The sequence below is a fragment of the Protopterus annectens genome, chromosome 7.part0 (genome assembly GCF_019279795.1).
Source record: "Protopterus annectens isolate FY-2018-M chromosome 7.part0, PAN1.0, whole genome shotgun sequence".
NCBI lineage: Eukaryota > Metazoa > Chordata > Ceratodontiformes > Protopteridae > Protopterus > Protopterus annectens.
Genome location: NC_056739.1, coordinates 1,640,731,752 through 1,640,756,800, shown reverse-complemented (window position 1 = coordinate 1,640,756,800; position 25,049 = coordinate 1,640,731,752).

The window sequence follows — 25,049 nt, the reverse complement described above, 5'->3', positions numbered from 1 at the left end:
CTGCTGTTGCATTTATGAGCTACAATTGATGAAGTACTGTGAGTCGATTTTGAGCAGCTACGTTTGCTTCTGGCTATATTACGAACAAAAGCTATCTTACCTGTCCAAGCCTTGATGAATGCATTTACATTTATTATTATTTCTGTGGAAGTTCTGCTATGAAACACTGACTTTTTGAAAGATGATGCTCCAGAAGAAAAAAAAAATGTCTGAAATCTGAAAGGTTGAAAAAATCCCGTTGTCTCAATTTTTTGCAGGGAGCAAGCCCCCTGCACCAACCTAAACTTACATATACCAACACCACACCCATACCAACTTGAAGGAAGAAATCTTCCTAAAGAAGAGAATCACTGGCTGTGCACATTTAGAAATCGATACCAGATTTCCTATGGAAAACACTGTCTGGCATTATACCATTCATCTGTTTTTTTTCTGTGGGCTACTGACACTTGAGCAATTTCACGTCAAGCATGTATATGGAAATCAGTAATCAATATATGGCTGATTTTGTAGCTATTTCTTTTATGTGCCATAATAGGACTTCTGGATGTATAAAGAAGTTTGATTCTATTAGAATTAATTTGGCTGATTTATACCACAAACAAATATCTGAAAGCAAAGTATCCAGAAATTTTGATGCAGAAAACAAAGACGTGAGCCACTCCCTGGGATTCATAATCACCTACACTAAGTGTACACCATTCTGGGTTAACAGACAATGCAAGCATAATTCACACATTCTTCCTCCTAATTTTAGTTTTCCTGTTGATTTTCTTGCAACCTTAAATATAAAGGGCGATTCATAAAAGTTACCACAAAGTGTAGACTACATATACACATAATGTAATCTTTCTGATTGACAAGAAAGCACAAAATATGTGGTAGGGATGTCATTGAATGCAGATCTTGTACACAGTGTAAGAATTAATGGATCTGTGTTTTCATTTTGCCATCTTTATGTACTTCTGCAATAATCCAGTTAGGTAGGGGAATCCTTCATTATGAGCATTTTAAAATAAAGTCGTCTGACACTTCTCAATCTTTTACCTATTTGTCTGCATGTAAATAAATGATTATGTTGTAATTCAAGTTTTTAGACAAATTCTAAAACCCAGAGAACTGAGAGCATAAATCATGACTGAGGTCAGTGTTGTATTAACATTTTATGAATATATGTTATTTTTTATATTTTAAATAACGTCAGAAACTTTCTTCTTTATTTTTTAAAATATTAAAGAAGAAGAAGAAGACAAAGAAGAATGGAAAAAGACTGCCTCTAAAAAATGCCGTGGTATGTGTCCAGGAAATGTTCAGAGAATAAATCTAACATTTTAATCTGTGAAACAGCCTAGAGCATGCATACAGCTCAAAGTCAAATGAACAGTTATGTATTCCATTCCATTTTAATCAGATTTTATACAACAGTATTTAGAAAGAATAATATGTCATGTTTACACACACACACACACATATATATATATATATATATATATATATAAATTATATATACATATATATATATATATATATATATATATATATATATATATATATATGTGTGTATACAGAGAGAGAGAAAGAGAGACAGAGATTCACATCAACATTGGGGATTTATATATCTGATCGCTTTTGTAGATGACATTTTGAAGAAAAGTAGTACATATTTTTTTTTTATTTTAATCTGAATGTTTTATAGATTTTGCAGTTACATCTTACCTAAAATAATAGCATTTATAAAATGTTGCAACTTTTTCAGGACAAAAACACCTGGATAACTGGCTTTTCACTACAGTTTCCATGGGCTAAGGTCAAATTGAAAAGATAATCAACATTCATATCTGTCTGAAAAGAAAAAAAATATGAATTTTATAACAGCATTGCTACTTGCAGAAAATAATCACTTTTTCGAGGCATAAATGTTAGTTTTAGTTACAATTTAATAACAGTAAAGCAATAATAGTAGTCAGATATATACTGAGTCTTATTACCCAATGTGTGTTCAAATATGTATATACATTTTACTTTATCACAAATATAGTCAAATACCTAACTTATAAGTCATTTATGTTTTACAAAATAAAAAAACCCCATAAACAATTCCTTTTTCTCTGAAGGCAGAGTAGCCAATTGATTATACAGGATTTGTAGGATTTATTCCAAGCAGCAACCCCCTATTCCTGGTATTAAACCAGCCAAGTCTACAACTAGCAATGCCTCATTCGCTTTCTCCCCAGTTCCTACAACCATTAAAAAAAAAACTACTCCAGAAATTAAAACCTACTACACTTAAATCACATAATAAACAAGCCACATTAGCCTTTAATGAACTCAAACAAGATTTCAAACTATATAATCCTTTTAAATATGGGAACAGTGCAGATAAAACAGGGAAATTCACATTCTATTTGCAATGCCACAAAATGTGGTCAAGGATAGACTTCTTCTTAATCTCTGACATATTCATTAACATTGACCCAACAATTACTATACATACCAGGTTCTTTTCAGATGACTCCAAAATCACACTGAACATTAACTGGGACAAAAATATATATTTAGAGAATAGGGGTCATAATTGTTCATTAAACCCTAATTTACTTTCCAAAATGGATGTAATAAAAGAAACAGAAGCAATACTAAAAATAACTCTTACAAATATCACTAACTCCCAAGTATCAACTGACATAGAATGGGCTGCAACCAAAGCACAAATTAGAGGATTGTTTATCAAAAAAGCAGCATACTATAAAAAATACAACTGAAAGAGGAGCATACACTGAAAGGGAAAATAGAGTATCTTGAAAAAAAACTAATAAATAACCTCAAGAACCAAACAGAATCAGAACTTTTAAAACTGCAAAGGGATCTATATATGTTAGAAACCAGGAACCTATATTTTTATGAAGCCAGAATGTTAGCCACTTACGCAGAAGAAGCTCAAATACCATCTAGAGCTCTGGCCAGAATTATCTCCCAATACAAAAATGCCTCCAATATATCAGAAATAAACTACAGAGACAAAAAATACACAAAAAATGAAGACATTATTAAAACATTTGAACAAATATACTCTCAAATATATGGAGCACAAATACTACAAACCTCAAAGGAAGATAGAACTCTTTTCCTTCAAAAACTGAAATTCCCTAAACTCAATTTAGACCAACAAAAAATCTAACTGAACGGATATCCATCAGTAAAATTATTACAACAATCAAACACTAAGCACATAAGGCTCCGGGTCCAGATGGACTCACATCAGAATTTTACAAAGCATTTTCCCCATTGATAGCCAGACTACTATAATATGCACTGAATTACATAATAAACTATAAAATAAATGATATCCACTTTAATGCCTCTAAAACCATCTTTATATTAAAGGAACACACAGATCCCCAAAACCCCGACAGCTACAGACCCATCTCCCTCTTAAATATAGATACTAAAATATTTACCTCTATACTTGCAAACAGAATGAAAAATCTGATAGAGAAAATCATTTGCTCAGAGCAATCCGGTTTTACACCACATAGACAGACTAGTGACAATACATTAACATTAGATGCACTAATATCCTATGCTAACCAATACAGTATCAACATCTACACAATGGTAGTGGTTGCCCACAAGGCATTTGATAGGGTTAATCTAGAATTCTTACTCCAAACACTACTCTACTTTAATATACCCAATAACTTCATTCAGATCATCCAAACTCTCTATAGCAACCCATACACATCTCTCTATATATAAATAAAACTTGGTCAAATAGGATCCTAATAAAAAATGGAACAAGACAAGGATGCCCATTATCACCTTTCCTGTTTAACCTATACCTAGAACCACTCTTTATATACATTAAACAAAATACATATCGCAATCCTCCATCAATACACAACTTCAAAATAGACCTCACTGCATTTGCGGATGATCTGAACATATACTGTACTACACCAAATTCAGATATAAACAAAATAATAGCTGCAATTGAGCATTTCTCGACTATGTCTAACTACAAACTAAACCTCAATAAAACTAATATTTTCCCCCTAAAAACACCCAAACTCATCTCACTAATACCATTGTTAAACACAATAAAAATAAAAGAAGAAACTAAATATCTAGGAATCACCTTTTTCCAGAATAACAAAGACTTCTACCAACACAATGTAAACCTTAAATGGCAAAATATAATGCAAGACTGTAAAAGAAACTACCATTCTTGGCCAAAGTATCAATAATCAAAATAAACATTTTACCTAGACTGATGTATATATTCATGACATCACAGACAACAATACATAATAAATTCTTAAAACAAATTCATACCTTCCTAGCAAAATTTATATGGGAACCCAAAAAAAAATAGAATCTCCTATCCAAAATTAACACTCCCCAAAAGCAAAGGAGGACTAAATCTACCAGATTTTAAAATGTACTACTCGATCATTAACACTAACAGAATATTAAGAATAGCTGAACATAATGGAAAATTGGTCTCCTCTTTGGGTGACAATCTATTATAGATATATTAAAGCTCTAGGTTTCAATCCCAAAGCAATTCCATTCCTGAATCAGAAAGAAATACAAACTTATAACATTACAGTACCCTTAAAACATTCTATCAACTTAGCGCAAAAACTCTTTCAATTCTTGAACCTTAGACAAGCCATGACAATACTGCAACCCCTTCATAAAAACCCAAATTTAAAAATAAACAATAAGATGCTGGACTTAGTCCCTTTTCCCAGACTGAAAGATAAAACAATCCAAGATATTTATCCCTACCTTAACTGTTCAATACAAGAAATGAGGACAAACTTAAACCTCCCTAAATCACACATAGTAATCCTAAGACGAATCAAAGAACTGTGTTCCAGTTAACTCCAAAATGTTACTATGACCAATAGTGACATAGAAACTTGTAGCAGGTTTTGGAAAACTATTATCACAACAAAGAAAACTATTACTAATTCATATAAAATGATAAATAAAATCAAATACCAGAAAGACCTCCTCTTCTCTAACTACTGGAGACAAATTAAACCATCCATAGATGATCAGCAAATAAGCCAGGCAATCAATCTAACACTGAAGATTATACCCCTCAAAAAGTTAGCATACACTCAGCTCATGATCAATAATAATGCTTATTTTACACCTGCAATCCTACACAAATTTAACACATCAAAATCACCTTTCTGCCCACACTGTGAGGACGAGATAGCTGACTTAATCCATGTATTTTGGAGCTGTAAATGTGTCTATAAACTCTGGAACTCTCTCAATGTACAATTACAAAAAAACAGGTTATCAAACATCAACATTAACTTGGGAATTCACTCTATTATACATTCTCCCACCCAACATACCAAGAAAACAAGCAAATACACTTTTAACAATTTTCCTACTAATGAAACTGTATATAGCTTTTAAATGGCTAGATATGATAAATATCTCTTGAGAGGGTTTTAAACAAGTAGCTATACAACACCTTTTAACTCATAAAATAGTAATAGATAAAAGAAACAAAAACATGAAATCCAGAGAGATTTGGGAACAGACCTTTAATATCATATTAACATAATTCATCACACAGCAACTTAGAAATACACTATAATGGAACCAAAGAACACATACAAGTTCAGATATTAAATAATAACTTGGATATTATGAATATATATACTGTCTATATAACTGTGGAACTAACAGTGAAAGCATCTATGTACATAGTGTAAATAGATATGTTGTACAACCTATATCCTGTGGTATTTGACATCAATATATAACACACACACACACACACACACACACACACATATATATATATATATATATATATATATATATATATATATATATATACGGTCATGTTGTAAGATAGTTTTTATTTGTGACATTTATTAATGTAAAAATAAAAATAAAAATTATTGAAAAAAAAAAAAACCTACTACACTTGCCATATATAACTTACCCAGTGAATACCTCAAAATTGCAGCTGAATATATAGCATTCCCAGTATCAATCCTTATAAATAGATCCATTCTTGAAAACAAAGTTCCTCAACTGTGGAAAATCTCCCATGTAATCCCACTTTATAAAGGGGGACCTTCCATAGAATTGACAAACTATCAGCCAATTGTTATTCTTTCACCTCTTTCTAAGCTACTCGAAAGGTGTATTCATCTCCAGGTCATGAAATTCTTACTAACAAATAACCTTCTCTCAAACACTCAGCATGGGTTTTGCCCATCACATAGTACCACTGCAGCTGTCTTATCCTTCACTAATACCCTAAACCATCACAGGAATAAGAACAACTTTGTATCTGCCATCTTTCTAAACCTATCAAAAGCTTTTGATATGGTCTCCCATTCCAAACTAATAGATTTACTAACTGAACTATCCTTCTCATCATCTGCCACAGCATGGTTTAATAACTATTTATCTGGTTGTCAACAATCTGTTCTATGGCAAGATGACCTATCTCAATGCCTTCTTTTATCCATTGGTGTCTTCCAAGGATCTATCTTAGACCCTCTCCTTTTCTCCCTCTTTACTAATAACCTACACACATCTACTCCACATGGTTCTATAATACAGTATGCAGATTATTCAACACTTACCTGTGCTGCCACTTGTCTATCAGCTCTTCATTGTCAAACACAGGAATCTTTCACTTCTGTTGAAACATGGTTAGCCTATGCCCATCTAATTCTGAACCCAAGCAAAACTATATTATTACTCTTCCAACCTAACAAGACATCTATCTCATGCCCACCATTTAACATAATAGCCAAAAGCAATACTGTCATCTCCCTGACAACCCATACAAAGCTTCTTAGAGTGGAAAAGGACAATAACCTAAAATGTGACTTACATGTCTCCTTAACAATAAAAAAGTCCATAAGAAAATTGAAAGTCTATATAGGCAGAAAAGGTTCCTGACCACAGTGGCCAAAATTACATTAGCACAGACCCATCTGCTCTCCACTCTTCTATATGCCTCTCCGATTTTAACTAATCTATGGAAAACTGACTTATCTAAGCTAGAAGCATGTTATAATAAAATTGCTAAGTTTGCATTTGACTGCCCATATAGAACACATCATTGTACAGCTTTAAGGATACTAGACTGGCTTGAGCTTCCCAACATTATTCTTTACAACCAACTCTCTCTAACTCACAAAATTGTAACACAACCAACTAGAACCCCTGCACTACAAAATATTATCCTTCCTTACAGTTCCTGCAGACCACTTTGCTCTAACAATAAGAATTTACTCACCATCTCCAAGGCCAACAACACTGTAGGAGAATCTTTATTTTCCAGCTATATTTCTCTCATATATGGAACTTCCTCCCTAACTCCATGCTCTCAATCTTGTCTACTAACCACTTTAAGCCATCCCTTAAAGTTTATCTAAAAAATAAGTGGCTATGTTCTTGTACTAACCTATCATAAATGCTCTGATACATCACAGTATACCCCAACCATATCCAACTTCTTCCCCAGTGTTTAATCTTTTATTCCTACTGGCCTGCCTTAACATTATAGCTTAACATATGTCATACTTTACAAATAGTACTAGCTATGTTCAAAGCCTAGGTTTTCTTGTCATGATGTAACACATTTGTATTTTCTTATGTATACTACATTTTGTTTACTTTATACTTTATTGATTATTGTAATTTGTGCATTAAGATTTAATTTACTCATGGAGCTTTTCTCCCAGGGCCTCTGCTGAAAAAGGACCTGTGTCCAGTCAGACATTCCTGGTAAATAAATATTAAATATATAAATAAAATAAATAAATAAATAAAAGCCATTGCTTTCTTTAATCCCTCCACCCCCACCCCCACACATGCACATACATACATACATACATACATACATACATACAAATATTTCAAGCAAAGGCATTAATGCCCTTATAGCCTGCCAATATACAAAAACAATAGTTCCCACAATGTGTCCAAGCTGTCTTAAAAATATCTAAACTAGTGCTTACTTTAATGTAATTTCTTAGTTTGTTCCATGCATCAGCTGCTTATTCAGAGAACCAATTAGTACACTTCTCATTCCTATAGAATCTTTTACATAGGTTATCTGATGATTCTGTACTATTTTTTGATAACCCCAAGTATTCCCAGAGGTAGTTGTCTCTAAATGCCTTATATACCTGAATAAGATCTCCTGTTAAATATCTATGAAAACACAGTACAAGTTCAGATATTTTAGTCTTTCATAATAAATTTTCACATCCATGGATGCCCTTGCTATATTTTTGCTGCAGTCTTTCTTTTTATTGTTATTCCATACTTAAATTTGGATCAAATGTAACTAACAATCAAAGACTTCATCATTTCTGATTTCCTAGAATTTATACACCTTTTTATACAACACATAGTTCTATAACTATCATTAACCAATTGCTTGATATTATTAGAAAAACTCAAAGCTGGATCTAGCCATGTAACCAGGTCCTTTAATGAATCTGCAGTTTCAGTCACTGTGTGTTGTACATACCTCTGAACCTATAAGTGCAATAAATCTGGACAGATCCATAAATAATGGGGGCACAAAGGCCCAAACAGGGAAATGTTTAAATATTCTTATTACAAACTTAGAAACATGATAGAATGACATGTTTTGCATTAGTATGAGTTTTCAGAGCGCTATGAAGTCTATGACTCAAAAGTCTGCCATTATTTTCTGATTTCAGTACTCAATAATTTGCCAGAATATTACAATTTTATTAGAAACAGACCAAAAATATGAGGCAAAAATGTGGACATTCTGCGAAAATTTGTACAGTTGAGAGGTATGGATTAAATATTCACCTTTCAATTTATGTCTCCAAAATTTCATATAATTAGTTTTTGATTATTTATCAGTATATTATTCTCCTGTGCCCAAATGGTCAATTTATTCAAGTTCTTTTGCAGATATGCCCTATCTGTAGAACATGTAATCAGTTTACTCAATTTCAGGCCATCTGCAGACAGACTGTAGAACACCTCAGATGGAAAAGATGGGTATGAAAGATACAATTTAAACATGTAAGGGCCTTGGACAGAGCCCGGTGGAACACCCTGACTGTAACCAAGAATTTCAGCTGTCTTCTTGCTGTATGATACTTGTCCTGTCCTATTTGTAAGCTATACAGCTATCCATCTTATCAAGAGTACATTGATACCTAGTTGTTCTAATTTGTATGACCCTGTAAAAAGTTTAGATGTATATAACTTACATCATAGCACAATTCTTCATGTATTGTTACTGTATTGTTACAGAACATCATGTTGCACGTAGTAATAGATCTATTTTCAACGGGTCTATATTAGAATATCAATGTTTCACAACTTTGAATGTTCTAATATCGACCCCTATTCAGTGAACGTGAAAATAGCGAAGCTGCAGAAAGAATTTGGCTGGCCGTTCCTGTGGCTTCACTATGTTCAGCATTGTGGTGGAAAGTTACAGGTCGGGATCAGGTAAGTGTGTGATTATGTGGATGTGAGGGTTAGGGCATGGGGTAGGTGAGTTAGGGTTAGGGTGTGAGTCAGGTAAGTGGGAGATTGTGTGGACATGAGGGTTAGGGTGGGGTAGGTGAGTTAGGGTTAGGGTGCAGGTGAGGTGAGTCTGCGATAGTGACAGACCTTAGGGTTAGGGTTTGGGTTAAGGTAAGTGGATAGCTAGTTCGTAGGTTCATAGTTAGGTACTAGGCTATCTGCCTGAGGGCATTTTTAAGCCTAGCCAGAGTGTGTCGGCTTTCACCGCCCCATTGATTAATTAACTGCGCCTCTATCAAGCAGAGACAATTAAATGATCCCAGGGTATATTTTCTGTTACCCATCCACTCGTCAAGGCTTCTCTTGAAGAGTGTAAGTGAGGGGCTCTGCCTAATGTAGTTAGGAATTTTGTTCCAAAGCATATGGAGTCTCTGTGACAGGAATCTATCCCTCCAGCATGTTCTGTTTATTGTTGTGGTGAGGTTTAGCTCACTAGAGTGCATGGCTCACAGTGACTTGGATTTCTTTAGGTGGAGCATGTCCATCAATTTTGAGTTGGACATGGCTTTGTACGTCAGGCAGAGATCACCTCTGAGTAAGCGATATGCCACTGAGTACAGCCAGAGTTTTTTCAGTCGGGCTGCATAGGACATATGTTTGAGGCCAGTAATCCACTTGGTGAGGTGCTTTTGTGGTCTTTCCAGCTGTTGGAAGTGTCTTGTGAGGTACATCCCAAATGCGGCATTGTACTCTATGATGGGTCTGATGAGTGACAAGTAGAGGGGCACTATAACCTCTTTATTTCTAGATGCAAACCCCTTAGTAATTAGATGGGCCACATAGAAGGATTTCCTAACTACTTTGGCAATATGATTGTCAAAGGAGAGATTACTATCTACCTGGGTCCCCAGATCTCTTATTACCTCTTCTGTATTAATGGGGCTGCCGCCTATGTGGTAATTTGTGGGTGTTTTGTTTTTTATGCATTTTTTGTCATTTAGCTTGAGGCCATGACTTTGACACCAGGTATCTGTCTCAGTAAGGCCTTTTTGAAGGATGTCTGTGTCAACCAGAGAGTCAATTGTGGCTCCCAGTTTGCAGTCATCAGTGAACTTAGTTAGTCATAGTCCTCCTGTGTTTGTCTGTACTTCTGAGAAATATATGCCAAACAGTAGGGGTCCCAGAACCGAGCCTTGCAGGACACCGCTTGTGACTGGTTTAGAGTCAGACCTGGAGCCCACTATTCTTACTGGGTGAGTTCTGTCTGTAAGCCAGTTGGAAACCCATCTTGTGATGTAGGGGTTTATGTTCAGGCTGGTGAGTTTCTGTATAATACCCAAGTGAGGAATGGTGTTGAACACCTTGGCGAGATCAAGGTAGGCTGTGTGAGCCACCATTCTCTCGTCTATAGCCTTGGTGACTGTCTCAAAGAAGTCAACCAGGTTTAGTAGGCATGATCTACCCTTAACAAAGCTGAACTTGGTTGGGTCAAGTGTTTGGAGGTTCCCAATGTCTTTGTTAATGTGTTGCATGATGATGCGTTCCATAGCCTTGCAGACCAGGCTAGTCAGGCTTATGGGGTGATAGTTACCAGGGTCAGTTGTGGCCCCTCCTTTGTGGAGCAGAATAACCGTTGCTGTGCACCATTCTATGGGCATGCAGCCTGTGGAGAGGCTGAGGTTGAACAGTGTGTTTAGGTGGAGGGTTTAGTTCTTTCTGTAGTTCGTGCAAGACGCAGCCTGGGACACCATCTGGCCCCACTGATGCTGTGTTTTTGGCTTTTGAAAGGGCTGTTTTCACCAATGTGTCTGTGATTTCCGGGACACTACACTTTTCCTGTATTGTTGTGGGCCCTTTTGAAGGTGAGAGGGAGGTGAAGTTTGCACTGAATCTATCTGCCAGGATGCTGGCAATATCAGTAGGTTTCAGTATATTTTGTGCTACTTTGCATTAGCTCAGAGCATATCTGCGAGTTGCCACCTAGATTCTTGACATAGCTAAAGAAGGCCTTGTGGTTATCTTTCGAATCCTTGGCTATTTTCCTTTCGAAGTTAGCCTTGAATTATTTTATGAAGGATACTGATCAGGGATGTCTTTCCTCCTTGAGATTTGCTTTTTTCTGAACTAGTTTCCTCCTTCTGCTGTATAACTTGTTTATGGCAGGGGTCCACCAGACTGGTTTCCTTCTCTTAGGGGAGTGAGTCTTTGTCTTGCTAGGGATGGCACAATCCATGCATCCTTGTAGGTGCTCATAGACTGCAATTGTAAAGAATTCTGCATCTTGGGCAGTGTTATCCTTTAGCGCAGGGGCTGTGAAACTTACCACCTCTGCCTTAAGTAAGGTGAAGTTTGCTTTAGAAAGGTTTTTCACTGTGGTTTCCTTGGTTGGGGGTGGTGGTGGGGTGTGGACATCCAGGGTGATTAGTTTATGGTCTGATCTAACCAGTGACGGGTTGACCTCTGGTACAGAACACTTGTCACCCATGTTGGTGATGACCATGTCCAATATGTTGTAGCCTCTGGTAGGGGAGTTTACCAGCTGATCCAGGGCATTTGAGTTGATAAATTCCAGGAAGCGCTGAGCCTTGGAGTTTGTACTCAAGTAGTTTTCCCAGTTAATGGAAGGGTAATTAAATTCACCCAATATCAGGTTGTTCGGTAGGACCTTGATGTTTTCCAGTGTCTCCGGAAAGGCAGAGTAGTGGTCCTGGGTCATGGAGGGTGATCTGTAGCAGGCCACAATTTGCATTGCATATTTGCCCAATGTTAGTTGCACATGGATGATCTCAGAGGTATCATGCTGCGCCACTAACCTGGAGGTGTGAGTATCCTTGATGAATATGGATACACCCCCTCCGTTTGTGTTTCGGTCCATGTTCTGTGGCCAAAATGTGTGGTATGAGTTGTAGCCCAGTAGTGCTGGAGTGTTCTCTGGAGCCTTGAACCAGGTTTCAGTTACTGCACAGATGTCGATGTTCTCCATACTTAGGAGTGCTTCGAGCGCATGCATTTTGAGATTTAAACTCCTATGCATACTGATGTATGACTCCTAGTGGTGTGTGTACAGTTTAGTGTAGGGTTAGATGTAGGATTTTAGGTATATGTGTGTGGATTGCTGTTTGTTTGGTGTGTTTCTGTTGTGTGTATATGTGTCAGAACAGCAATTGTTTTCCCCTGGGAAAAAAATTTGCTGTTCTGCGTGTTGGATATTGTCAGCGTTCACTGAATAGGGGTTGATATTAGAACATGAGACGTTTTAAAAAGTCAATGTTCTAATATAGACCCATTTTCAGCATATGCATGCTGATGTATGACTTCAATTCCCAACCCATCCAATTCTGACAATAACGTATCCAATATTACCTTCTCCATTATTTTTCCACAACATGAAAGCAGACTTAAGGGTCTATATGACTCTGGGTTTATCCTACTCCCCTTTACCTTAAAGATAGGTTTAATAAGCACGTGTCCAATCCTGAGGAATCTCCCCATATTTATACAACCTAGTAAATAATAAATATAATGGTACTGTAAGTTCTTGCTGAAGTTTCCTCTCTGTGCTTTGGATCCAGTTTGCATAGTTCTTTTTCAATATAATCTAATTTGATTTTGGTATCTATGATTACCTGGCTGTCACTAGGACAACTTCTCACCCCACTTTGTGGAGACAAACCTTTTTGAATAAATATATATATATATATATATATATATATATATATATATATATATGGGTCCCCTTCAGTACACTGACATGCCAGAAGGCCGACACTCTAAAGAAGGAGGCAAGAAGGCCGACGACGCAGATGATCGACAAGGTGAGATCCCGATGGACAAAACACTGACATGGAAAGGTGTGAGCGCGACTTGATAAGTGTGCGATAGAGTGAGGGATTTAGTGTTAGGGAGCGGACAGTTAAGTGTGGGATAGTGAGGGACTGTAGTTTTAGGGGTGGGTTAAGTGAGTTAGGGTTAGGGTGCGGGTAGGGTGAGTGCGCGATAGTGATGGACTATATGTTTAAGGGTGGGTTAAGGGAGTTAGGGTTAGGGTGCAGGTAGGGTATGTGTGCAATAATGACGGACTGCAGGTTTAGGGGTGGGTTAAGTGAGTTAGGGTTAGGGTGGGGGTAGGGTAAGTGTGCGGTTGTGTTGGACCTTAGGGCTAGGGTTTGGGTTAAGGTTAGTGCATGTATAGTTGTGTGTAATGTGTAGTTTATGTTTTGTGTGTCGGTGTTTTAGGTGTTGGTGTTATGGTGTTCGGTTTTGTGCGTTGTCGGTATTGTGTGTTGTCGGTCTTTTGGTGTCTGTGTTTTGGGTGTTGGCTTTGTGGCGTGTCGGTGTTGTGATAGGGATCCCTAGATATATATATATATATATATATATATATATATATATATATATATATATATATATATATATATATAAAATCTGTTTGGTCTGAGAATATATTTTAGAATTTGCACATAGTTTATCGATTTGTGTGTCTTTACTCCTTCCACTTCTTATGTAGCTATAAAAAGGTTTCCTATTATGCTCTATCTATATTTTCTACAAAATTTTCTTAATCTTATCTCACACTATGCTTAATTTGTTTGTACAGTTTTTTTTATTTCAGTTTTCAGAGTTGTAGTTCAACCTTTTTTTTCCATTTCTTATATGTTTTGTCTCTCACCTTAATCAGGTATCTTGTTCTTATGGATATATATCCACCTGATGTTGTATACATAGATTCTCATGTTAAACATTTTTTTGCACTCATACAATTTCTCTTTCAAAAGTTTTCACATTCCTTCTCTAGTCTTTCCACTAAATTCATCACTCCAATTAGTTTTGCACAATGACTGTTTTGCTCTCATATAATATGTAATTAATCTTCTGTGCATTGGTTTAGATTTCAGTTTATCAGACTTGTCTAGCAACAAATTAACATTTATAACCCCATTGTCACTGCATATCAATGGTGGTAAAACTTGACATGAACTAACGGTAATTTCTTTAGAAACCCAAACTATGTCTAGTATGTTCCGTTCCCTGGTAGATTCTTTTACAGTCTGAAGTAACTGCTGTTCCTAAATAATTTCCTTACTGATGCTGTTGGATCAATGTTATTCTAGTCTGTTTCTGGTAAATTTAAGTCCCCAGCCACTATTATTCTTCTACTCTGTGTTTCGTGCAAGAAATGCATGAATTCTTCTAAGCCATCAGCACTTGACATTGGTGGTCTATGCACTCCAGCAATTGTTATATGTTCCAGGGTTGTCTTTATTGTCACACTTACACAGTCTATAGTACTGATGTTATCATTGATCATGTAATAATCACAGGTCTCATAGCTATCTTTAATCCCTATCATAACAACTACACCTAATTTTTTGATAGAATGTCTGTTGCAGTAAAATCATTTAAACCCCGGCAGAACTGGTTTCAGTTGTTGTTCTTTAACCATATTTCACAAACAATAACAACATCAATCTAGTGGGAACATAGTGAATTTTCCAATAAAAACACTTTATATTAATGCTCCTAGCATTAACAACCACCAGAGATGCATCAAATGTTGCTATCTGTGAATTGTTAAATGTTTGACCTGGCAAAAATCCTGTTGTGTTTGCCAAATATTCCAAAATATCTGCTGAAAAACTTCTCATCCCTGATCCTGACAAATGCAAGCTATCCTGTCTGAAAACACATGTATCCAAAATTAGGGTCAGATGCTGTACAAATTTCCATTTTTTAAAATGGGACATTTCTATGTAGGTGTTTACCCAAAGCATCTTTTCATTCACTGTGATCTGACTCTTCTTTCTATGTGTGATTTGTGTAAAATACACCCTAACACTAGTACAAACTATACTATCACAGAAAGCTGTAAGTTCCCAACTTACAGTCAGAGAGTCCATGAGGATGATATAATTTGTACCAACATGAATTAAAACAGATCCATACTTTCTTACATTAAGACATTCTAAGACTTGTCTCTCATTCTTTATTTTTGATTCTGGCAAGCATAACAATATTTAATGTTCATCTTCTTTGCAAATGCAGGTATTGGTTCCTCTAATAATTGAATCTCCATTACAATAATATATTTTCTGGACAGATGTGAAGAATCTTCAACTTCTAATTCAATAATATCTGCTCTCTCAGTCATTACAAATGAATGATCTTCATCACCATTAGTCATATTAATCCCACTGTTTTCACTGTTTATTACATTAGCAAGCATTCTCTTCTCATCTAGCTGACTTTGTACAGCCACAGATGGAGCCATATTGTCAATGTCTGTCTTTCTCATCTTTTTTCTTAGAGTAATGTTCTTCAATCCTTCCACATTCAGTTTTGACTTCTTTTTCACCTACCCCTTGCCTATTTTTCTGTTTTCCTTTGAAAAAATGCTGCCATTTTCTGTAAAATTAAGTTTTTAAGATATAAAAATGTTATTTCCTGTAATTTGTTTGTTCACTAAAAGAGCAGCATCCTTTTTTAGTATGTATTCTCTTTACTTTACACATTTTTATCAGTTTCTTTTTCTTCCTTATTTGTTCTAAATGTCTTCTTTTCTTTCCTTCTTTTTTTTTTTTTTTTTGAATTTCCTTCTAATCACTCTTGATACTTGTATCCAAAATCCAGGAGCTGTCAGGTTTTGTCTTGTTTCATAGGGCTTGAGTGATTTTTCCAGATAATAGACACATCCTTTCCTAAATGTTTTTTTTTATTTGCCCTTTACCTAACATTATTTATTTCATCAGTCCTGTCATTAATATATGTAATAACATATCCACAAGCCATGTCAATGGCATAAGCACAATCGTCATCCGTAAGTCTAGATTTACTAATAATAATAGTAAGCAAATCATCCATCTTTTGACATGAGAAACACAGATCAACAGTATTATCAGGTATTACCTTTAAATATACAAAACATTTGTTACACAGTAAAAGATTATCTGTGCTTTAGCAAATCATTAATGGCATACTCATTTAAGGAATCCATATTCAGCTTCAAGTGAATAAAACATATAAAATAAAGAATAATCAAAATCAGTTACCACAAAATTCAAAGAGAACTTGAGTCAATATTTGTGAGAAAAATCACACAAACAATATATAACTAAATACTAAAGTAAGTTCAGTAATGTTGTTGCTTTGCCCATACAAGTTCTGAAAATCATTGTCAGTTGCAGTTGCTCTTCTTTTTTAACAGTAAAGATCAATAAATCACAAACAAAAGACAATATTGTTTAGATAAGCTCTGGATTGTCCTCTCTGCAGTCTGCGTGACTTTATATCTTATTAGGTCCCTAAGGATGGCTAGAGTTTGCCTGTCAAAAAACTATTGCTTTCTAACAACAAATAGTGAAAATTAAAGGCAAAACAACAAAATATAAATAAAACTAATTCTTCTAGTCTACAAGCTATATTTTTCTTCCTATAAACAATGAATAACAGTGATAAAAAATAAAATATAAATCCAAATAATATGTTTTTACCAGGCATCTCCATAGTAAATCACAAACCAAGACAGGATTGTTTAGATAAAATTTGGATTCTTCCCATTGGCAGAGTGAATTTGGGTCATTGTACATTTCCAGTGATAAAATATAAAACGTGTTTTGTTTTAAGGACTAATATGTATAATGTTAGCTGCTAGCTTAATTTAACTCAGTACTAATATGTTCTGACCTGCTACTGATTTCTATATCCTGAATAGTTGCCATATACTCAAACTTAATGAAAAACATTTATAATGCAGTATGCCAGTCTGATACTGTTAAATAACTACAGCCCTGCATTTGGCACCTTGAATTAAAATGATACATCACCAACTGCCACCCCCCCAAAGAAAAGTAAACACGGATATTCAAATATAAAATACCCACAAGCTTGCATTTGTACAATTAGGGCTGTAAACACAACTTGAATTTGAATTTGATTTTGACATAATACTTTTAGCATGCTTCGAGTATGAAAATGTTCCTTTTCTGAAAAACGATAACGTGATTTTGACATCTGAAGTAATGGCAATGCAAGATGCGTGTATTTTGGGCAGGTACAATATTTCTAATTCTGAACAGTTATACATCCGCCTCTCATGGAAATCAGGTAAATCAAGCAATTTGCATTAGCCATACTGTAACCTTTTACTCAGTGCCTATGAATACCAGCAGATATTTAAATCTACATTTGAGCATTTCAGTATAGCTTGCAGATAATTATATTCTGTTATTCAGGAACAGAATGTATCAAAGACTATCATTTGACATTTGAAGACTTAAATGCAGATTATTGCTGCAGTTATTATCACCAAATTCTTACTGTAACAGAAAAGACTTCTGTTTTTTATCTTTCCTAGACAAAAGATTCTTTACTGGAAATGTATGCCTATTGATATCATGGTAGCACGGTAAAGATGAGTTCCATGCATTTACTGCATGCCTCAAATCAGTATCAGTCATATGCACACCCTATATGAAACCACTCACAATGCAACTTAGCAGCCTTAGACTTTCAAAGAACCTTACGCACCTATTGTTGATGCCTATTGATCTCTGAAATAACCTGAAATGCCTGGACAACCTATATGGGTGTTTGATTATAAATGCTCCTTGTTTTTTTTTTTTAGATGCTAAGAAGATGCAACAAATACATATTGAATTTATTAGTGGCAGATAGAAACAACTCTGATCCAAAACAATACCAAAACAGCAAAATCTTCAAAGTCAGGAATCGAAAAACAGGAACCAAAGTCAAATCCAAAAGCAAACTCTTTATTCTCCAGCGCCTCGGTGTAACCACCCTTCAAGAGTACACATTCTCACTGAAAGAATGGATATATATATATATATATATATATATATATATACTCATAGCAATTAATTAAGCAATTAATTAAACAATTATGTTCAAAAAGTTTTAAAGCAGACACCTCCAGTTTATTACATTATTCAGTCCACAGGGTGTCATTGTATTGTATTTCAAAATAAAAATACTTTCCTTATATTGTAAGTTATACTTCAAAGCATTTTCATCATTACAAAGACATTTCACACGTTCTAAAACTGTTCCTGTTAAAAATGAAGCATCACTATTATGATAAACACTAAAATGTGTGGCAATAAATTTATTTTCCCTTTTATGTCTTATGTCTCTAATGTGCTCACCTAACCTAATACGAAACTCTCTTTTAGTTTCACCTATATAATATAATTCACAGGGACAGTGTAAGGCATACACAACTCCCTTACTTCTACAGGTAAAACTATCTCTTACTGTGAACCTAATGTTGTTAATATAATTAAATGTTCTAACTATATTCCTACAAACACTACATCTACTGCAACATCTTGTACCAAATTCACTTAGTGGTCTTGGTAAACAAAATTTTGGCATTACAAATTTACCATGTACCACCATATCTTTCAAATTTCTTCCCCTTTTATAGGAGAATAAAGGTTTTTGTGGCAAAATGTGCATCAACACCTTGTCTTTCACTAAAAATTTCCAAAAATGTTCCACTACATCCTTTATGTCTCCACTTTTTACATTATATGTGTGGAGTGGAGTTTGTGTAATTTATTAGTGGCAGTTTGCAATCTCAAGTATTTTTTGGTGTATGAACATTTCAAAAGCCTTCAAAGAAAAATTCATAATGTTTAGTTCTTATTTTGTAAATCATGAAGGACTTATAGGTTTAGTATTTAATTACCATTTGTGATAAAGGAAATACATGTTTGTTGCCAAATGAATTTAAAGACATTTGCAATAGGGATATTTTAAATTTATAATAGTAAAGTACACTTTTAGAGCAATTTTGTATTGTGTTCAAATGATGTTAAAAACACTAGGTTCATCTCCTTTCTCATACTGACTGTTTTATAGGTTCATGGGTATTTCTAGGCTATTGATCCATGAGAAGCCTAACCTTACATACTCATGACATTTTAGCCCTTATAGTTTATGGATAAATTCAGAGGTGGGTAGAAGATTTACATGTTAACCAGTATTTATAACAGGCAAGGGTGGTAAGCCACTAGTGAATTTGTGACCTTCCATCCATTTGTGCAGATTACATTTGAATAGAGTAAGACAAGAATTATGCTTATGTGGAGAGGACGATGATGCCAATGAAGTAGTATTATCTGTGACACATATCTATAGCTCCAACATGTTCTATGTGTTATATTGTAGAAGAGATTAAAATCTCTTGAGTGTTTATGCCACCACTAGACTTGTAGTTATACAGTAGATTTGAGAAGATATGTTCTAGTGAAGGTCTAGATGCAAGGCAGAGATTGCCCCTCAGTAGCCAATATGATACTGAGAAGAGAGACAAGGCTTTGAGATGGTCATTGTAGTTTATATAATATAGGACCATGATTGTTTGGTAAGAAAGGTTTAGTAAGTGTTTGGACAGATGTACACTAAAGAATGTATTGTACTCAATAATCAGCCTAATACATTTTAAAAACAGTGGAATTATCACATTTGTGGGCCTAAACATCATACCCTTATTAATAAGCTCTGCACTGAAACAGGACTTTCCTAAAATACTGGATACATGGTAATTGAAGGTGGTTTGTTGTCCATATAGGTTACTATCCCCACGGATTTACTAATCTGCCATGCAAGACTAAACTAGTCCTGCATGTAAGTGGCAGTTTAAGAGAAGGATAGCAGTGCACCATGCATATTAATGAAGGCGCACTGCCTGAGCTCCAAATCCTACACTAAGTGTGGACGAGTACAAGGGGCATGTCTGAGAGCAGAGCTCTCTGCATAAACATGCCCCTGCAAAGTAGAACAGAATAAAGTGTAAATAAATGAGCGAGACCGCACATAGGTGTCCGCATATCTCCACCAACAGTCCCCATGGGTTCAACAGCAACAGTACATTGAAATAAAATGAAGAAAAATCTTGTACTTATTTGTTTTTAAACCCCGAGTACAGATAAGTGTAGGTGCTTGGGTTTGCCCATTGCTTAGCTACAGTTAAAGCAGCTGAAATGGCTGAAGAGGATAACAAGGAATATATATGCAAATGAAGCAGCACAGCAATAGTGGACTGGTTAGAGCATCTGCCTAATGAACAGACATTTCCAGTTTGAGTCCCACTGCAGCACAAATGATCTTCCATGGGAAATCTGTATATGAACATATTTTTACATCATTTTGCCATATAACCTAAATAATAACATTTAAATGTGAACTGGAGTACTGCATGAAATGCACATGTGAAGTGTCAGTGTCATAATGAGTAAGGCACTAGTAAGCAGGTTTAAGCACAAATAAGCAGCAGTAAGCATGTCTAAGTGCTTTGCATGGGTGTAAGCATTGCCCACACAGATTAAGCAAAGTAGAAGCTGAGTGTAAGAAACTGTAACTGGAGGTTAGCAGTGCTTACCATCATGCAAACCCATGCAAACCTGCTTAGAACTGAATTAAAGTGCCTTAATCACTCTGGATCCAACAGCCCATGTTTTGCCCAGCAACAAAATAAACTGCCTCTGCAAGGCTCAAACTCAGGACCATGTACACCATAGCCACAGTAGTTAACCACTAAGCCATTATAGCAATAGATATGCATGAGGTATCAGCAAACTAATTCTCACCACAGGAAAATTACACCAAACATGTGAAATGAATCTATGTACAGTGTGAGGTGGTATAACCTGCTACATAACATAAATATGTGAACTGGAGTACTGCAGTAAGGCCAGATGTGAGGTGTTATTGCAATAAAGTGTTGAAGTTCCCAGGACCACATACAGCATAAGTACACATGAATCAAGGATACAAGACACACATATAACATGTAATGAAGAAGACATCAATGCCAAAAGGCAAATATCATGCAAATCGAATATTAAGCACTGCTAAGCATTGCACAGCACTGCTACCCAGACTACTGGCAGGATGCTACCGGTGGGAGAAACATTGTCAACCTGCAAAGTCAAATCCTAATCAAACGCATGTTCGTCCCTAGCAGGACGACCCCAAACATACTGTTAAAAGTGTCTTCGGAGTAACATACCATGCCTTACAGGTAAGCGAAGAAGGATATGCATGTTTGCGGACTGGATGTGTGGGAACCCTGAAGATCCATGGGGTGAGACAACTTACATGATGGGTTCCAAGAAGTGGAGAGTGGGCAAGGTGTAGTGGTGTGGTGAGTTTCAGATGGAACCTGTAGGAAGAATGATTGATGTGGAGGAGGGAGGGAAGGGGTGGAGGGAACGATGGGTAAGACATTATGGCCCGAGGCGTGCCGTGGTTGGACGGACCCATTCTAATAGGACCGCCCCATGGATGTAAGTGAGAAGGGGGGGAGGACAGGAAGGTAACTGAGACATACCATTTCCCATGGCAAAGCACGTAATGAGTAATATGTATGTTGCATAACCCATGGAATAACATATATATATATATATATATATATATATATATATATATATATATATATATATATATATATATTTATAACCTAGAGTACTGCAGGAAATGCACATGTGAGGTGTCAGTATCATTATGCATAAAGCAGTAGTTAGGTTAAGCAGCAAGAAGCAGTAGTAAGTAAATGTCAGCACTAGTAAGCAAGATTAAGGCCATACATCCCATACATCCACATGGTTTTAGATATATATACAGCAATATGTATATATACATATATATATATATATATATATATATATATATATATACACATACATATATATATATATATATATATATATATATATATATATATATATATGCAGACATTTTATATATATATATATATATATATATATATATATATATGTGTGTGTGTGTGTGTGTGTGTGTGTGTGTGTGTGTGTGTGTGTGTGTGTGTGTGTGTGCGTAGATATACACAGATATATAGCTATGATAGGAAACAGCACTCAAGAATAACATATGTTCACAGGCTATGCCAATGGAAGTGAGAGGCCCAAGCAAGAAACATGTAACACGTAGCATGCCCCCCCCCCAGCTGGACAGAGGAAACATACAAACAAACCCACAAACAATGTAAATAGTCCACTGGTCCCCAGACCACAGGCAGGATACAACTGGGGGGGGGGGGCACAATGGACCCATGAAATCTAATCTTGGAGTGCAGACAGGAGCGTCCCTTGAGGGACACCCCAAAAATTGTCATAATATGGGAGGAAGCCAGTGTGATGACCTTTCAAGGCGGGGTGTGTACATACCCGGAATACAAGGGTGGGAAAGCCTGATGACCCATGGGTCGAGAAACGTAAGATATGGGTCCCGTGAAGTGGAAAGTGGGCAGTGTGTAGTGGTGTGTTTCGACCCCACCTGCACCCAGAGTAAGGATGAGTGCTGTAGAGGAGGTGCAGGTGGGGGAACTATGGATATGCAATTATGGGCTTAGGCGTGCAGATGTTGGCTGGTGCTGTTGTATTCGGACCACCCAGGGGATGTAAGTAATATTGCAAATTGGGCAGAGCTTCCGCCCATACCTCTCAACCTCTAAGAGCAAAACCACTGGACAGAACATGAACCGTTGGGGGGACAAATAGGGACAGAAATGACATATTCCATTTACAACATTAGAAAGCTGATAGAATAATAGGTTATGCATTAGCATGACTCATCTGAAGGATGTGGAGTCTTAAACCCAAATATTTGTCTGTATTTAATGACATCAGTTCCCAGGTATTTGCCAGACAGGTGCAGATTGTAAGAGGAACACACCAATATTATGAAGAAAACTCTGGACAGTCTGTGGATTCTGTACAGTCGACAGGCAAGCTTTCGCCTAACAGGCAGCCATTCCCGATACGGGGCCCACTGCAGCACAGTCCAGTTGACATGGCAATGTACGGTATAACCATATGTGTTGTTGCATAACCAACTACACAATACCTACGAACACATGGTTGCAACACCCCACTGTAGGCATGTAAGCTGATCTAACAGGCACCACAAGGTATTATTGTAGTCCTCACCCTCACCCAGGGGTGTGAGTGTCCAATGCAAACACCAAATGCAGTGCATATGCACAGCTGTTGTCGTAGACAACATGGGCAGCTGTGGCCTTACCTGCAGCCATCCTGCACATCCCTCGATAATTCCCCTACTAACACCCCCCTTTGTGCCCCATACACACCATGTACCTATGAGCCCCTGTTTCATTTCTATTAATGTCTACAATTATACGTAGGTGACACCCTCTCTCCCACTATATTGCCAGTATCTGAAACCCCAACCCACATGTAGTATCACAGCTGTCCCACAGGACACATGTAACTAACACATGAAGGAACACCACAAGCACACCTGGAGAAGCACAGGCTCACCATCTTGTGAACCTCCCCCCCACCTCACACTCTATACCACTACATCAACTAATGATACTGACACCTGCCTCACATACAAATCTCAACAACAAACAAACCTTCCATATTGCTCCCCATCCAATTATACCTACAGGCTACTATACAGATACAATGCCACCCCCACTACCTACCTACCTATTCCTTAGCTATTCCCCTCTTCTGTACAGCACAGGTATGGAATAACTACACCTACCACAAATACCTGCATGTAACCTATCCAGACGTGTGAAACAGGAATCCAACTTCACCTTAAACTGACCTTTGTCAACAGTCATACCTGACATGTAAACCTGACCGAACCATGGATAATACTGGCATTTTAATGTAAACTAAGCATGATGAATGGGGGACGTAGCTATGTTATGTCTGTTACCCTCTATGAATGTGAACACCCCAGTATTAATTGGAATAAGTAGCTGGGGTCAATGTGGAGCTCTACACCCCGGGCCACCACTGACAATGGACAAGCATACGGTCCAATTGTCCCGGTTGACAGATGTGAGCAAAATGCATGATGTTACGCGTGTGTATGCGGGACAAGTGGGTGTAAGCCTGTTTGGCTGCCTGTATGCGAGTAACACACTGTTGAAGCAATGTAGAGGCTAACTCAGTGCAGGATGCCACAACCAGTGGTCAGTAATGCTGTGCTTTGCGCAAACCAGTGCATACCCACCTACAAATGTTCTACAGTGCCTTAGTCACTCTGTAGCCAACAGCTGTTGTTGTGGCCATTAACATAGTAATCTGCACTGCCAGGTTGCAACCCCCCGACCCCGCACACTATAGTCGACGTGAGTTCCTCTAAGCCATGGCAGATACACATTCAGCTGCTCTGATTACAAACACATCATCCAGCACAGTCATCCAACAGTATAGGAAATGTATATAAGTGTGTAGATTAATACCAGAACACATGTCCATTGCTCAACCACAGTATTATGAGCAGTGTATGTGCAGCACAGAACAGTGCCTATCCAATCATACTGTGAGAACAGTAATCCTGCATAATACCAAAGGAATAATGATATAGGGTACACACCGTGGGGGCATGCGAGCGTGCTTCATGCACATATGTCACACCTGGGGCATTGGTTCCATGGAACTGGGAGGTGAGGCTGACCAGATGTGTGAGCAAACCGCTGCCACACAATACCTTGGCAGGATGCTACCAGT